Below are 17,434 nucleotides of genomic sequence, written 5' to 3'. Positions count from 1 at the left end.
GTATATAATGATATATGAAGCAAGGACCTTATCAGAAATTAACAGGATGCTGAGAAGAAAATAAATGGTGATGGAAAACCTGTGTAGGTAGTGAGCTTTCAGGTAAATAGCTAAGCAATTATTGAGTAGTTCCTATGTGCCAAGAATTATTCTAAGTTGTTAATACATATCTTAACGCATTTAATTTTTGTGAAACCCTTAGGAGGATAAGTATACTTTGAGATCTGAAGTGTGACTACCTAACCATAGGTTTTTCAGTGGAAAGGAACAGCATTAAAATAAGTTCTATAGCAGGAAAGAACTTTGTTGGAAGTGTGAGCTGGACTTTAGTGATTCAGTGGGCTATCTAATATAGATAGCCTCAGTATCCTAAAATATATTTTAATTTCGTGATTATTAATTTTTTGGAAATATAGTCTTCTTTGCATAAAAACTTTGGAGCCTTTTGTAGTTAAAAAACAATTTTTTGGCTTCAAATATAGTTGAAGCCTAACCACTGACCTAAGGAAGTAACACTGATTTAATCTGTGCTTTAAATTTCTTTACTACAACTGTTTTAGTTCAGGGTGTTCCTCCTGCCTGATTTCTCTGGAGGAATCTTAACGGTTTCCCTCCATACATGCTCCTCTCTTAAGAGTTTATCCTTCATATTGTAAAGGATGTATTATATGATTGTATTACATATACCCTTTAATTTTTATTATGGAGAGTTTTAAACATATTAAAGAATAATACAGCGATCTGTGACCTCCCATAAACTTGTCACTCATCACTCAGTAACAACTCATGACCAATCTTATTTTACTTATACTTCTGTCCACTCCTTCCCTGTCCCAAATTATTTTGAAGCTAATCCCAGAAACATACAATTTCATCCATGAATATTTCAGTATATATCTAAAAGATAAGGACTTTAAAAAGACAACAGTTGTAGTTGCATACCAAATTAAGAAAATGAATAATTCCTTAATTTATTGATATTATCAAATATACGCTGTTTGAATTTGCAGTTTTCTCAGTTATCATTGAAGAGTTTATTTGAATCAGGATCTAAATAACACATTGCTATTGGAACCCCCTCCATCTTTCTTTCCTTTTCTTTGCCATTTTTTGTTGAAGAAATCAGATCTTTGGTCCTATAAAGGTTCCCAGAGTCTGTGTTTTGCTCAGTGCATCTCTGATAAAGTTTATCAGATAGTTTATCTGTTGTCCTGTTTGTTTTCCCTGTAACTTGGTTAGTCGGATACAGGGTCTTGCTACATATTGGTTTATTTTCTTTTTTGGGGTGGTAGTGGGGGATGAGACTACTTCACAGGTGGTGATGAGGTCTTCCATCAGAAGGCACAAAACAGTTCGTTGTCTTTCCTGATATTAGCAGCTGTTGATGTTAGTGTTTAGGAACATTCATCCATTAGGGCCACCCTTAGTTTTTAAAAAACTTCAGAAATTGAGATATAATTCACTTAACATAAAATTCACCCCTGTAAAGTGTACAGTCATCCCTCAGTATCTGTGAAGTGATTGGTTCCAGGACTCCCTCCCCCGCTCTATCCCTGGATCTGAAGTCCCTAATATAAAATGGTTTAGTATTTGTGTATAAACCATGCACTTTATTCCGTATACTTTAAATCTTCTCTAGATTACTTATAATACCTAATACAACGTAAATAGTTGTAAATACAATGTAAATAGTTGCCTGCAGTTGCAAATTTAAGTTTTGGTTTTTGGAACTTTCTGGAATTTTTTTTTCCTGACTGTATTTGATGCACAGTTGGTTAAATCTATGGATGCAGAACCTTGTGGATACAGAAGGTTGACTGTACATTTCTCTGGTTTTTAGTATATTACTGTGTTGTATCGTCATCATCGCTGTCTAATCTGGAAACATTTTCATCACCTACAAATGAACCCAGTTTAACCTGTTAGTATTTAGTCCCAATTCCCCCTTTTCCTTGGCAATCACTAATTTCTGTCTCTATGATAGAAAGAATAGTCTTTCTATCATAGAATATCAAGAATATTCTGAACATTTCATATAAACGGAATCATACAATATGTGGCTTTTTGTGAATGGCTTTTTTCACTTAAGGTGATGTTTTCAAGGTCCATCCATGTGTAGCATGTAACGGTACTTTATTCCTTACTATGGCCGAATAATATTCTGTTGTATGGATATACTACATTTTGTCTATCAGTTGGTGGATATTTGGGTGTTTCTACTTTTTGGCTATTATGAAAAATGCTGTTATTAACATTTCTGCACAAGTTTTTGTGTGAACATATGTTTCAATTATCCTAGGTATATACATAGGAATGGAATTGCCAGGTCATGTTCAACTTTTTGAGGAACCTGCTGAAGTGTTTTCCAAAGTGACTACACCATTTTACTTTCCCACCAGCAGTACAGGAGGGTTCCAGGGCCACCGTTACTTTTTTGTCAACTTTGAAATATATTACTAAAAATTTTTTTTTACAAAATACCTTTCCTTTGAATTTTTTTTCCAAGTTGTGTTTTCTCTATAATAGACTTTATTTTTTAGAGCAGGTTTAGGTTTATAGCAAAATTTAGCTGAAAGTACAGACAGTTCCCACATATCTCCTCCCCCATCAAAATCTCCCCCAACATCAATATCTCCACTACTGTGGTACATTTGTTACAATTAATGAACCAACACTGACCCATTATTATCAACCAAAGTCCGTGGTTTACATTAGGGTTCACTCTCTGTCTTGTATATTCTTTGGGATTTGACCAATATATAATGACATGCATCCACCTTTATAGTAAATAATGCTTTCATGGCCCTAAATATCCCGTATGCTCCACCTGTTCCTTCCTCCCTCACCCAAACCCATGGCAGCTACTGCTCTTTTTTTTGTTGCTTTGCTTTTTCGTTTTGTTTTTGCTTTTTTGTTTGTTTTTGGCTGCGCTGCATGGCATGTGGGATCCCAGTTCCCCAACCAGAGATTGAACCCGCGCCCCCTGCAGTGGAAGCACGGAACCTCAGCCACTGGACCACCAGGGAAGTCCCAACTAGTGCTCTTTTTACTGTCTTCCATAGTTCTGCTTTTTCCAAAATGTCACGTAATTGGTATCATACCGTGCATAGCTTTTTCAGACGGCTTCTTTGACTTGGTAGTGTTCATTTAAGGTTCCTCCTTAAATGTCTTTTTGTGGCGTGATTGATCTTTTTAGTGCTGAATAATATTCCATTGTACATATGTACCACAGTTTATTTGTCCGCTCACCTGTTGAAGGACATCTTCAGTGCTTCCAAGTTTTGGCAATTATGAGTAAATGTCGATGTGCAGGTTTTTGTGTGGATGTATGTTTTCAAGTAATTTAGGAGTTTGAATACTGGATTGTATGATGAGAGTATGTTTAATTTTTTAAAAAACTGCCAAACAGTTTTCCAGAGTGGCTGTGTACCTTCTTTGCATTCCCACCAGTGGTGATTGACAGTTCTTGTTGCTCTACATTTTGTCAGCATTTGATGTCAGTGTTTTGGATTTTAGCCATTCTAATAGGTGTGTAGTGATATATCGTTTTAATTTGCTATTCCCTAATGACTTAACAGTGTTGAGCACCTTATTTGCCATCTGTATGTCTTCTTTGGTGAGGTTCTGTTCAGAGCTTTTGCCCTTTTTAAAATTAAATTCTCTGTATCACCTCCCTCTTGACATTTACTTTGCTTTGGGATGGAATGGTGTTGGGCCTTGTTTCCAGTGATTTATGAGTAATTGTTCGGTAAATGGCAGTCATATTATTACTTAAAACACATATATTTACCTTAAAAAGTACTTTAATGACTTAAAGGAATGAGTAATTATAATATCAGCTTGCCTTTAGCTGTCCTTCCTGTGAAGCTACCAAAGGCAATAATTAAAGTTATTTTATCTGGAGATACTTGTAAAGTCTCTAACTGTAAGAGGGTGAGATCTGTGGTGGTTCCAAAACCTAGTAAATAATCATAATCACCTGGGATCTTTAATAATACAGATTCCCACATTCTATCCCTGGTCATTGTGATTCAGTAGTTTGAGGTAGGATCTGTGTTTTTAAAATGTATAGCTGGTGATTCTGATAATCAACCAGGTTTGGGAACCTGCATGATCAAAGTCTCTTAATGATTTGGTGTCATCCAGCTCTCCATCCCCTTTCCCTTTAACATTGTCATTCCTCCTATTGATATGTTAAACTTGAGCAATATATCACCCCTTCTCTGCACTCACAATGGCTTGTCCTGTGTATGATTACATCGTTGCACTTTTTTATTTTCATTTTCTGCCTTCCAGTAAATTAAAGCTACTTGTTAACAGGAACTTGCTGGTTTTGAATATGCTGCGAATTTTTGTTGGATTCAGTTGGAACATCCTGTGGTTTTTGATTACATAGATGAAAGCGTTACATGTCCATAGAAAGAACTGTTAATAATAGTACCTGTTAACATTTAATGAGTGCTTTCTGTATGTTTGGAATCATTCTAATTTGTATACCATCCCTAAATCATAGATAACAAGTATTTCCATTTTAGAGAGAAGGAAACATGGGCAAGAGTTTAAATAACTTGTTCAACATAAAACAGTAAATAGGTAGTGAAGCCACGTGCTGCCAAGTTGCTTTTGTCTGATACCTTATGCCATCTTAAGGTAATACTGGTACCTGGTTTTCATTGGGACCACCTCGGTGGTAAAGAATTGTAAACAAATGAATAGGGTCAGTGTCACAAGATTTAAAAGGCTATATATAAGTGAAGTAATTATGAATGTGTAGTGAAATTTTGGATCATGTTTAGATAGATTTTGTAAAAAAGTTTTAAAAATTCTAATTAAAACATTTTCAGACTCTTAATTTTATTTTTTGAATAGTTAATGCATGGTTCAAAATTAAATCTTGTACTTACCATGAGCCTGTCTACCCTTAGTGTCCTACATTAGTAACCACTTTTATTAGTAGTACTATATGTATCCCTCCAGTGTTTCTTTATGCAAATAGATGTAAGCAAATATGTATGTTGATTTTCTTTCCTTTCTGATACAACAGTTTGTAAACTATATACCTGTTTTTCACTTTGCTTTTTCATTTAACATTTTTTGGAGATTATTCTTAGTCTGTTAGTAGAGAACATTCTCACTTTTATAACAGCTGCATAGTAGTAGTATTCTACTTTGTGTAAATGCCATAGTTGATTTAATTACTCCACTATTGCTGAATGGTTGTGTTAAAGTTTCAGAAAACATTTGTAACTGTGTTCTTAAATGTGTGAGCAACCAACCAGCCTTCTGCCAAAAATAAACTCTATTATATTGCTTTTTTGTTTTGTAGGATTATAATATTAGCAGTTAACAAAGCATTATACAAATCCATAATTTTTTTTATTTCATGGCTTGCACTCGAGTCTGAATTAGGGGTCACAAATGTTTTAGCTGTGAAAGCCATTAGTTAACCAGTCTCATTTAAGCTGTAAGTCTGTTACTGAAATCTTGAGGAACAAAGGAGTGAGAAAGACAAAACAAAGAAAAAGATGAAATAGAAAAAAAGGGGGGTGGGGTGGATGGGAAGAGGAATAAAGGCAGTGATAGAGAAACAGTGGATGGGTGTGATAACATGCCACCAACAGTTGTCTCAGATAATAAAACTATTTCAGAGTGGCCTAAACTAACATTTGTGTTTTTGCTTTTTCCCAGAGCTTTAAAAAGTGGACCAGGGACTTCCCCGGCAGTCCAGTGGTTAAGACTCCATGCTTCCAATGCAGGGGACGTGGGTTCGTTCCCTGGTTGGGGAGCTAAGATCCCACATGCTGCCCGAAGCGGCCAAAAAAAAAAAAAAGTGGACCAGACTTCCATAAGCTTATATGTCATAAGAGAGGGTGGGGGTGGGGTCGAGACTCTAGAAAGTATATAATTATGAATCTTTATACTTTGCGTATATCACTGCACCCTGGTCATTTTCTTCTTCTTCTTCTTCTTCTTTTTTTTTTTTTTTTTTTGCGGTACGCGGGCCTCTCACTGTTGTGGCCTCTCCCGTTGCGGAGCACAGGCTCCGGGCGCGCAGGCTCAGCAGCCATGGCTCACGGGCCCAGCCGCTCTGCGGCATGTGGGATCCTCCCGGACCAGGGCACGAACCCGCGTCCCCTGCATCGGCAGGTGGACTCTCAATCACTGCGCCACCAGGGAAGCCCCATTTTCTTCTTAATATTTAATGTAACTTGTAATTTTAAAAATTGTCTACCCCCCCCCATGCACACTTTTAAGATTGATTGTAAGCTCTTTGAGAGGAGGGACCTGTCTTTTTGTAAAAATTAATGTATACCCAGTGTGACAGTAAAGGGTCTGGCACATAATAGGTGTTTGCTAAATATTTATTAAATGAGTGAAGTTGCTGAGGATGTTCAATTAAGCTGTTAGATATGAGAAACTGAATTGTAATTTTTGTAGTACCATACGGAAAAAAGCCCACAAGATAGAGATAACACCAGTAGTAAATGACTACTCTTCCCTTATCCCCTCATTTGATATTGGAATGAAACCAAGCTTTCTGGTTTTTATTATAAGGTATTCAAAATACCTTAGTCCTGTCTCTCCCTTGTGGGAAATAGAGTATAAGAGAGATCACAACTGCAGTTAAAATGAATCTGTGCTTGGGATTAATACATGGGGGTGGAGGTTACTTCTTCCCCTCAAATAGTAATGAATGATTTTTATGAAGAATATTTGATGACTAGGCAATGCTTATGATAAACTAAAAAGCAGAGTTGCATATTATGTGCTAAATCAGCTATGTTAAAAATTATATTGAACAACCCAGTACAAATGTTTTAAAGTACCTTTGTGATTTTTGGGTGATGGGATTATTGGCAACCTTTCTATTTTCCCTATTAAAAAAAAATAAAAGGCCCAGCAAACATAAAGTAGGTATTTTCTTTTACTGAAATGGATATTTCAGAAATGGAGTGTTTATTTTGTTTTTTTGTTTTATTGTTTTATTTATGGCTACATTGGGTCTTTGTTGCTGCGTGCGGGCTTTCTCTAGTTGCGGCAAGTGAGGGCTACTCTTCGTTGCGGTGCACGGGCTTCTCTTCATTGCAGTGCACGGGCTTCTCATTGCGGTGGCTTCTCTTGTTGCAGAGCACGGTCTCTAGGCCTGCAGGCTTCAGTAGGTGTGGCTTGAGGGCTCTAGAGCACAAGCTCAGTAGTTGTGGTGCGTGGGCTTAGTTGCTCCACGCCATGTGGGATCTTCCTGGATCAGGACTCAAAGCCATGTCCCCTGCATTGGCAGGCGGATTCTTAACCACTGTGCCACCAGGGAAGCCCCTTGGAGTGTTTCTTTATGTACATATATATAAGAGAGGGAGACACAGATGAGCAGACACCGTTGAAAAATACTTTATCATAAAACAGCAAGTTGAACTTAGTATTTTTAATGAGTTTATCTTTTCCCCATTTTCTTTTTTAATTGATTTCTTTAAAAACTTACAAATACCGTGTTTTACTCATGAAGATTTTTTGATGTTTTAAATTTTTTTGCGGTTGGATTTAGTTGCTTTTATTTATTTTGTAAATTTTTACATTAGTGTTTTTTTTTAACTTTTTTAATCTATTGCAGTGTTGGGTCTTCATTGCTACGAGTAGGCTTCTCATTGCGGTGACTTCTCGTTGCGGAGCACGGGCTCTAGGCACACAGGCTCTAGGCACACAGGCTTCAGTAGTTGTGGCACATGGGCTCAGTAGTTGTGGCACACTGGCTTAGTTGTTCCGTGGCATGTGGGATCTTCCCAGACCAGGGCTCGAACCCATGTCCCCTGCGTTGGCAGGCAGAGTCTTAACCACTGCGCCACCAGTGAAGCCCTTTACATTACTTTTAATTCTTAGTTATTGTTAAAGTAATGTATGAATATTAAGCTACAGAAATGTCAAAAATAAAGTAGTGCCTTTTTGGTAATCTTAATCTTCTAGGAATAGTACTGTATTTTGGGTGTATATCTTTTCAGAACTTTTTCTGTACAGTAGTCTCCCTTTATCTGCAGGGGATACATTCCAGACCCCCCAGTGGATGCCTGAAACCATGGATATAGTACCTTACCCTATATATGCTGTGACGGTTTATCACACCTCTTACATCTCCATACCATATTTCAGTATAGGTGATAAAGTTAGTTAAATCATTAGCTTTTACGTTATTGTGACCATGTATATAATATTTTTCTGAGTCAAGTATAATAATTTATGTATAATATAATTTGTGAGTCAAAAAGTATACTGTGAATACTGTTCCTTTTCTGCACAACATTCTGTTTTTCTTGGAGTTACTTGCCTCCATTTTTTATTTGTTTATTTTTCTACGTATCTATTACTGTTTTTCCAAAAGGTGTTAAAAATCTGTCGGGGTTTTCAAACTCAAGCACATCGCATCTGTTGTTGGTTCTGCCTCTTGTATGGAGGGATTGGAGTGGGGAGAACTTGACTTCAGAACTGTCATTCTCCTTGCTCTGATCTAGACTTGTTCTTAAGACTTGTTGTAGAGTTATTATTCTGTAACTTCTGTACTCTTTTCAAAAAGGGAATCCCCTGCACCCCCACCCCACCTCCTTTCTTTTCCCACTGGCTCCCTTTCTGCCTCCTGCCCTGGCATATTTAGGCCTTCGTTTGGCTGAAATATGTTATCTGGTTGTTTCTTGAGAAAAGTTGCATAGGAGGTAAATTTTAGGGACTTGTATCTTTTTTAAAAAAATCTGTATTTTATTTTCACACTTGATTGGTAGTTTGGCTGGAAATAAGTTTCCATCAGCATTTCAAAGACATTTCTCTTTGAACTTTCAGTGTTGCTTTTGAAGAGTTTGATTATATAAATTTATTTATTTTTGGCTGCATTGGGTCTTCGTTGCTTCGCGTGGGCTTTCTCTAGTTGTGGCAAGCAGGGGCTACTCTTCGTTGTGGTGCACAGGCTTCTCATTGCAGTGGTTTCTCTTGTTGCCGAGCATGGACTCTAGGTGTGCAGGCTTCAGTAGTTGTGGCACGTGGGCTCTAGAGCACAGGCTCAGTAGCTGTGGCACACGGGCTTAGTTGCTCCACAGCAACTAAGATGAGATCTTCCCGGACCAGGGCTCTAACCCGTGTCCCCTGCATTGGCAGGTGGATTCTTAACTACTGCGCCACCAGGGAAGCCCGCTGTTCAGTTTCTTGATCCTTTTTTTTTTTGTATGTGATTTGAATTTTTTCTAGGTATCTTTTGTTTATACTGGTGGTGTTAAATTTTATGAAAATGCATATCGTATCAGGCATTGAGAGAATTCTTTTTCTCCGTAATCCATTATTTCTCAGTAGAGGGCACTGTGGGCATTTAGGTAGTACCATTTTTGTGTTTGACTGTATTGTGCTTATGGGGCTTTGAGCACCCTGGCTCCCGGCACTAAATGCCAGAATAACCCACTAGTTTTGGGGACAACTAAAAATGTCCCCAGACATTTCCAAACACCCCCTTGGGAGAGGCAATACTAATCTTTTATGAGAAGGGTTATTGTAGTCCAGAGTCCTTAGTGCACTTTTTTGTTCAGTTGATGATGGACCTACTGATTTAAAATTTTTCTTCTGTTTCCTGATTTTCTCTTTTTGGTCTGTTTTCTGAGATACTTTCTTCAACTATATTTTTCAATCCTGTTATCTTGAATTTGTAAATGTATTTTCTTATTTGAATTTTTAAAAAGAATGGTATTGTTTTTATTTAATATATATATTTGTTGTTGAAGTTTTCTTTCCCTTAATTGTCAGTTTTCTCTGAATTTCTTGTTTTTCTTTTGCTTCCCTTTCTTACCTCATGCTGTCCTAACATATTGGTGACCACTGACTGTCTGTCTGTATTTAAAAGTAAAGTACTGGGGCTTCCCTGCTGGCGCAGTGGTTGAGAGTCCGCCTGCCGATGCAGGGGACACGAGTTCGTGCCCTGGTCCGGGAAGATCCCACATGCTGCGGAGCAGCTGGGCCCGTGAGCCATGGCCACTGAGCCTGCGCGTCCGGAGCCTGTGCTCTGCAACGGGAGAGGCCACAACAGTGTGAGGCCCGCATACCGCAAAAAAAAAAAAAGAAGAAAGAAAAAAAAGTAAAGTGCTGTAAGGCTGGATGGTAGCTGTGACCCTTTTTGCCGCTTTTCTTAAAACTCATTTTCATTCCATTTTTTCCAGAATGGCCTTCTTCCTAATATTAGTTTTTAAAAGTCATTGACTGGAATTTTAATCTTTAGCCTTTCCACAGGCTTGTTTTCTTAAATCTTTAACTGTTTGTAATTGGTTCTCTCAGTTATTATTCTCTGACTTCTTGTATAGACTTCTTTCATCCATCAAAAATGACAATGTCCATCATTGTCATTTTTTCAAATTATATCTATATAGAAATAATTTACTATTCTTGTGTTGCATTTTGTTTAGAGGCTACCTGCAGGATAATATTCTGTCTCTGCTGAACTTTTTGGACTCTAGTTTTCTTCAAGTCTTGTTAGTTCTTTCCAGAATTTCTTATGTCTTCCATTTGTAGTCACTTTCTCCCTAGATTCTTATTTCCAGTTTACCAGCCTTACATAAATTTTAGCTCCTTGACTTTTCTTTAGTTATTCCTGTAGCCATACTGTATCTTTCTGGTTTGTAGTGTCCTTTAGTTCTGTGCTGTTGTTTTCACTGTTTCTGGTGTCCTTAAATACTAGATTTGTAAACCAGGTTCAGTTTTTTTTTTTAAGTCCCCTTCTCTAAGTCAGTGGTATGTCAGACCTTTAGCTTCTGTTGTGCTGTCTGGTATAAACAAATATATGGCATCTGGTATAAATTTCTTTTTATTTAAATTCAGTCTCTAAAGAAAAAAATTTTTTTTCTTTTAAAAGTAACAGTATGTCATTTATACTGCCCTTTAATACATATTAAAATAACTGACTTTACCCCCCAGTTTTTTTTTTTTTAATTTATTTGGTTGTGCCACGTCTTAGTTGTGGCTCACCGGCTCCTTGGTTGTGGCATGCGAACTCTTAGTTGTGGCATGCATGTGGGATCTAGTTCCCTGACCAGGGATTGAACCCGGGCCCCCTGCATTGGGAGCTCAGAGACTTCATTGTGCCACCAGGGAAGTCCCTTCCCCGCACCCCCACCCCAGTTTTTTATTGTGGTAAAATACACAACAAAATTTACCATCTTAATTTTTTTTTTTTTTTTTAATTGTGGTATGCGGGCCTCTCACTGTTGTGGCCTCTCCCGTTGCAGAGCACAGGCTCTGGACACACAGGCTCAGCGGCCATGGCTCACGGGCCCAGCTGCTCTGCGGCATGTGGGATCTTCCCGGACCGGGGCACGAACCTGTCTCCTGCATCGGCAGGTGAACTCTCAACCACTGCACCACCAGGGAAGCCCCATCTTAATTATTTTTAAGTATACACTTTAGTGGTATTAAGTACATTCATATTGTGTAACCATCACCACAGACCATCTCCAAAACTCTTTTCATGCTATAAAACTGAAATTCTGTACATATTAAACAATAACTATCCCCTGTCCCATTAGTCCCTGGTAAGCATTGTTCTACTTTATGTCTCTGTGAATTTGATTACTTTGGGTACCTCATGTAAGTGAAATAATTCAGTATTTGTCTTTTTGTGACTGGTTTATTTTCTTTACCATTATGTCCTCAAAGTTCATCCATGTTGCAGCGTGTGTCAAAATTTCCTCCCTTTTTAAGGGTGAATAATATTCCATTATATGCATTACCACAGTTTGCTTACCCGTTTGTCAGCTGATGGACAGTTGGGTTGCTTACACTTTTTAGCTATTGTGAATAATCCTGCTAAAACATGGGTGTACAGATACCTCTTCAAGACTCTGCTTTCACTTCTATTGATATAAGATCAATTTTTTACTTGTTAATAAAATTGATATATCCAGGGGCCAAGGGCGGTGCAGCTGCAGCCGAAGCGCTGGTGGAGGAGAGCAGAGCGTGGCCGTGAGCAAAGGAGGGAGGGAGGGAGGGAAGGAAGGAAGAGAGGGCGGCGGGCAGGCAGGCGGCCGCGGGCGTCGGGGACTGAGGCGGTAGAGGGAGGCGAGAGCCGGGCAGCCGCTTTGCGCTGTGTTTGCTGCACGGGCTTTTGTGGGGGTGGCCGTGGCGTAGGCCTCCTCGGCCAAGGAGAAGCAGTACCGGCAGTGTAGGTGCTGGCGCCTGGGGGCGGGGGACTGAGGAGGCGAGAAGGGGGGTCGCTGCGGTGGTTCTCTTGCTCTCGCGCTCTCCTTGCCTTTCACCTGGCTTGGTGGGCTCCTCCCGGCATCTCCCTTGCCTCTTGGGCCCCTATCCCCGCCCCCTGCGGTATGTCTTGATTGCCAGCAGCAGGTTTCCTGGGGCTCCTCAGGATGATGCCGTCCAAGTTGCAGCTGCTGATGATGGTGGCCTTCGCAGTGGCAGTGCTTTTCTTGGAGAACCAGATCCAGAAACTGGAGGAGTCCCAGTTGAAGCTAGAAAGGGCTATTGCAAGACATGAAGTTCGAGAGATTGAGCAGCAACATACGATGGATAGCCCTTGGCAAGATGCAGCTTTAGATGAAGAAAAGGACATGGTGGTCATTTATAACAGAGTCCCCAAAACTGCAAGCACCTCTTTTACCAATATTGCTTATGATCTATGTGTAAAGAATAAATACCATGTTCTTCACATCAACACTACCAACAATAATCCAGTAATGTCACTGCAAGATCAGGTGTGCTTTGTAAAGAATATAACTTCCTGGAAAGAGATGAAACCAGGGTTTTATCATAGGCACTTTTCTTATTTGGATTTTGCAAAATTTGGTGTGAAGAAGAAGCCAATTTACATTAATGTCATACGGGATGCTATTGAGAGGCTAGTTTCTTACTCTTTCTGAGATTTGGAGACGGTTATAGACTGGGGTTAAGAAGACAAAAACAAGGGGACAAAAAGACCTTTGATGAATGTGTAGCTGAGGGGAGCTCAGACTGTGCTCCATAGAAGCTCTGGCTTCAAATCCCATTCTTCTGTGGCCACAGCTCAGAATTTTGGAATGTAGGAAGCAGGTGGGCTATGGATCAAGCCAAATATAACCTAGTTAATGAATAGTTTCTGGTGGGAGTTACCGAAGAGCTTGAAGATTTTATCACGTTATTGGAGGCAGCTTCGCCCTGGTTCTTCAGGGGTGCTACAGAGCGCTATCATACAGGAAAGAAATCTCACCTTAGGAAAACCACAGAGAAGAAACTCCTTACTAAACAAACCATTGCAAAACTACAGCAGTCTGACATTTGGAAAATGGAGAATGAGTTCTATGAGTTGGCACTAGAGCAATTCCAATTCATCAGAGCCCATGCTGTACAAAAAAAAGATGGAGACCTCTACATCCTTGCACAGAACTTTTTCTATGAAAAGATTTACCCTAAATCGCACTGAGTACAAGGTGTGGCAGTTAGATTCTTGAACTACAACTTTGACCGTCTTCACCTTAGTTCTCAGCTCCACAACTTGGATTGCTGATGGGTATATAAGACAGTTTGTATTAAACCGAGTTAGAATACAGACAGTGATGTCAAGGAAGTAGATTCTAGCTGATATGTCAGTGGTCTAGGAAGTTTAAGTTTCAGCCTTTTTTTTTTTCCTGGTTAAATTTTGGTGGGAGTTACAACCTCCTGTCTGGACACAACCTACACATCACCTAAAATAAACACATAGCAGGTCTAATTGAAGGCTAAATACTGAAATACAGTTTCAGAAAAAGTTCTGATACTGTTTTTGATAAAGCATTTTTTTCAACTAACCATGAATGAAGATGAATCCATTTGCTACTTCCACCTTCATCTGGAGGTTTGCATTATACACCACTACTGGATAGTGTTACTAACTGTTTGGCAGTGTGTACTTTTTGTGAATCACGTCCCATGAAATTTATTGAAATGTTTGATCAAGTTTGCTAAGAATGTTTCTGCTGTAGTTGGAACTGCCCTTATTTATGTAGGTCATTTTAATTTTCTTTAAAAAATGGTTATTAGTGTTAAAAATCAATTTAAACCATTATTAATACTGTAAAAAGAATCAAAGCAGTATTTCTCATTCCTGTCTCTCCAATATCTAAGATTGGGGAAACACTTCAAAGAATGTTGACATTGCCTGAAGTTTTGGTTAAGGCTTCCACACATGAATATCAGAAAAATAAGTTTAGTATTTGTTTCTCAATCCATTATTTGTAAAGGTATAAACTGAGGTATTGGTGAGTCCATATTATAACTCCGTTAGTGAGCTGTGGTATGGGTAGGATTTTCCTACTTATGTACTTTTACTTGTAGACTGTTTTAACTAAGGTGCTTTATAATGTATTTTAAAGCATTGTATTTACAAAAAAAAAAAAGGAAAATGCTGTAAATATTGCATATTTTATGTTTTTGGACCAAAAGGTTATAAGTAATTAGACAAAAGTGGTTTTGCACCAGTTTTATTATGTCAAGTAAAACCATCAGACCTACTGTTTTTGTATTTCTCATTTAACTTTACTGTTAAGATATCACTGAAATGAACTTCAATAACCTTTCAAGTTTGATACGCAGTACATTATTCATAATTGGGGGCAGTAGTTATAGTGGAAACAGTACTGGATGAGGAGTCAGAAAACTTGATTTCTTGTCCTGGCTCTTCCACTTATCAGCTGTGTGATCTTGGGCGAGTCACTTAACCTCTCTCTGCCTCAGTTTCCTCATCCTGATATGAGGATGATAATACCTGCTGTACCTACCTCACAGGGGTGTTGTGAGGATTAAATGAGATGGCATGTGAAAGCACTTTGAAAACTAATGCGCTATATAAATGTAAGGTATCATGGAAACATCTTTAACATATAGTTTCATACCATTCATTTTTTTAACAAAGAAAAGGTCCACTTAAAAGCTGGTTGAAAAAGTTAATCTGTTTTTTTTGTTTGTTTGTTTTTGTTTTGTTTTGTTTTTGCGGTATGCGGGCCTCTCACTGTGTGGCCTCTCCCATTGCGGAGCGCAGGCTCAGTAGCGGCCATGGCTCACAGGCCCAGCCACTCCACGGCATGTGGGATCTTCCCGGACCAGGGCATGAACCCGTGTCCCCTGCATCGGCAGGCGGACTCTCAACCACTGCACCACCAGGGAAGCCCTGAAAAAAGTTAATCTTGATATAAATTTGTGTTTAATAAATATCTTCTCAGTGGAAAAAAAATTGATATATTTTATAGACTCTTCATCTAGTGTGGCACTCTTTTCAAACTGAGTTCTACACATTCATTTCTTTTTACTGATCCTTCTAAAGTGTGAGCACTTTCTGTTTTAAGTTATAAGAATGCATGAAATTTTGGTATACAGTTTTACATTAAATCACATGACTGCTGATTTAAGGCAACAGTGTCCAATAATACCAGAATTTGATTTAGATACTAATTTCAACAGAAATGTGCAGGGCTAGGTACTCTGTAAATCTTCAACACCACCACCTCCCCCTCTGACTCAGCAGGATGTCTTTACCTCCTACTTAACAGAGAAAATAGCAAACCCATCAGATGGGGAGTTCTTTATATTCCTGCTACTAAATCTACAAATTGTACATGTAGACATATATTGTTTTTCTTGGGCCACTCTTAAAATGGGAGACATTTCGTATAAGGCTTATCTGTACTGGTTGTTCATTTATTGGGTGTTTATTGAGCACTCAGTAGGTGTGTGTGTGAGGCACTGAGGATAAAGCTATAAATAAAGTAAAACTGCCCTCGTTAAGGTTAAATTCTAGTGGGTCGAGGAAGAAAATTTTGTTTGTCAGATAGGGATAAGTGCTATAGAGGAAAGAGGATAAGTGAAAGAAAAGTTTGTTAGGTAGGGTTAAGTGCTATAGAGGAAAGGGGTTAAGTGAAAGAAAGGTTTGTCAGATGAGGATAAGTGCTATAGAGGAAAGTAAAGCAGAGAGAAGAGTGATAAGGAGTGGATCTGTGTGTAAGAGATTACTATTTCAAAGATTCCTTGGGGAAGATGTCACTGCTGAGATTAGATACCTTTGTTTCTCCCTTCCTTCTTAACTGCCTTTTGCATTAAACAGATATCTTTTAACGTACCATTTTAATTTCCTTGTTGTTCTTTTACTGTAGTTTTTTTAAAGATTTATTTATTTTTTAAATTTTGGCTGCGTTGGGTCTTAGTTGTGGCACATGGGATCTTCGTTGAGACATGCAGGATCTTTCATTGCGGTGCGCGGGCTTGTGGCGTGTGGGTTTTCTTTTCTCTAGTTGTGGCTTGCAGGTTCCAGGGCATGTGGGCTCTGTAGTTGTGGCACACAGGTTCCAGAGCATGTTGGTTCTGTGGTTTGTGGCACTTGGGCTCTAGTTGAGGTGCGCCAGCTCAGTAGTTGTGGCTCACGGGCTTAGTTGCCCCCTGGAATGTGGGATCTTGGTTCCCTGACCAGGGATCCAACCCATGTCCTCTGCATTGCAAGGCACATTCTTTACCATTGGACCACCAGGGAAGTCCCCTTTTACTGTGTTTTTGTTGTTATTTACTTAGTCATGGTTCTGGGGGTTGTCATTACCATTTTATCTAGTTTGAATACCAATTCAATTACAATAGTATATAAAAACTTTTTTCCTATAAAGCTCCATTCCCTTCCCCCTCCTTTGTGTTGTTATCCTGCAAGTTACATCTTTATCCATTGTATACTTATCAACCATCTTTCTCATTATTGCTTGATGTTTTTGTGTTTTAAATAAGATAGGAGGAAAAAAAGAGAAAAACAAATACACGTATACTGTTTTTAATAGTTACCTATGAAGTTACTTGTACTGGTGCTCTGTATTTTTTATATGGATTTGAATTACTGTTTAGTGTTATTTCATTTCAGCTTAAGTGCTCCTCTTAGTATTTCTTTTAGGGCAAGTCTACTAGTAACAGCTTACTCAGTTTTGTTGATCAGGAATGTCTCCTGCAATTCTGAAGGATAGTCTTGTTGGATATGGAATTACTGTTTGACAGTCTGTTTTTTCCACACCACTTTGAGCATATCATCCCATTGCCTCCATGGTTTCAGATGAGAAATCAGCTGTTGATCTTGAAAGGATCCTTTATTTGTGATGAGTCGCTTTTTTCTCTTTTTCGTTAGCTTTCAACAGTTAATGTGTGTCGGTGTGGGATGCCTTTGAGTTTATCCTCCTGAAGTTTTTTGAGCCTCTTGGATGTGTAGATTAATGTGTTTTTCAAATTTAGGAAATTTTTGGCCTTAATTTCTTCAAATATTCTATCCTTTTCTCTGTCTCCTCTTCATTATGTGTATGTTGGTGTGCTTAATGGTGTCCCACAGATTTCTGAGTCTCTGATCATTTATTTTTTTTCATTCTTTATCTTCCTGAGACTGGCTGATCTCAGTTGACTTATTTTCAAGTTTGCTGATTCTTTCTTCTGCCTGTTC

General features: G+C 38.6%; 1 protein-coding gene and 1 pseudogene across 5 annotated transcripts in view; both read left to right on the top strand.

The window, feature by feature from the left end:
* STRN3 (striatin 3) overlaps positions 1-17,434 on the top strand; it is a 115,136-nt gene that overhangs the window by 6,169 nt on the left and 91,533 nt on the right. The gene's annotated exons all lie outside the window — the stretch shown is intronic.
* On the top strand, positions 12,256-14,357 carry LOC116749714 (annotated as a pseudogene).

The sequence above is a fragment of the Phocoena sinus genome, chromosome 2 (genome assembly GCF_008692025.1).
Source record: "Phocoena sinus isolate mPhoSin1 chromosome 2, mPhoSin1.pri, whole genome shotgun sequence".
NCBI lineage: Eukaryota > Metazoa > Chordata > Mammalia > Artiodactyla > Phocoenidae > Phocoena > Phocoena sinus.
This window is presented reverse-complemented; position numbering and strand designations above follow the sequence as displayed.